This window comes from Sinocyclocheilus rhinocerous, unplaced genomic scaffold, assembly GCF_001515625.1.
Source record: "Sinocyclocheilus rhinocerous isolate Xijiao unplaced genomic scaffold, SAMN03320098_v1.1 scaffold11177, whole genome shotgun sequence".
In the NCBI taxonomy this organism is placed as follows: domain Eukaryota; kingdom Metazoa; phylum Chordata; class Actinopteri; order Cypriniformes; family Cyprinidae; genus Sinocyclocheilus; species Sinocyclocheilus rhinocerous.
The window spans coordinates 444-816 of NW_015623935.1; the positions used below are offsets into that span (position 1 = coordinate 444).

Here is a 373-nt window from a genome sequence, read left to right on the forward strand (position 1 = left end):
TTTCAGCAAAACTGTATCAATTTGGTCCTGTAGCGTTACCACATCTGGAACTAATGGCATTTGTAAACCTACAGTAGCAGAAAAAACTTGTTGTACCTCAGTGATAGAAAGTGTGTCTTTCAACTGGGGATGTAGCTCAGTGGTCGAGCGCATGCGTTGCATGTATGAGGTCTTGGGTTCAATCCCCAGCATCTCCACAGACTGTAAAATTTTAATTTCAGCAAAACGGATTTAATTTGGTTTTGTAGCGTTTACACATCTGCAATTAATAGCGTTGGTAAGCCTACAGTAGCAGAAAGAACTTGTTGTACGTCAGTGGTAGAAAAGGTCCTTCCACGTGGGGATGTAGCTCAGTGGTAGAGCGCATGCTTTG

General features: G+C 42.6%; 1 non-coding gene across 1 annotated transcript; it reads left to right on the top strand.

Annotated features, from left to right (window-relative positions):
- The first annotated feature begins 125 nt into the window (after window positions 1–125).
- trnaa-ugc (transfer RNA alanine (anticodon UGC)) lies at window positions 126–197 on the top strand. The gene has a single exon. It is a non-coding gene; the product is annotated as a tRNA-Ala (tRNA).
- The last annotated feature ends 176 nt before the right edge of the window (window positions 198–373 follow it).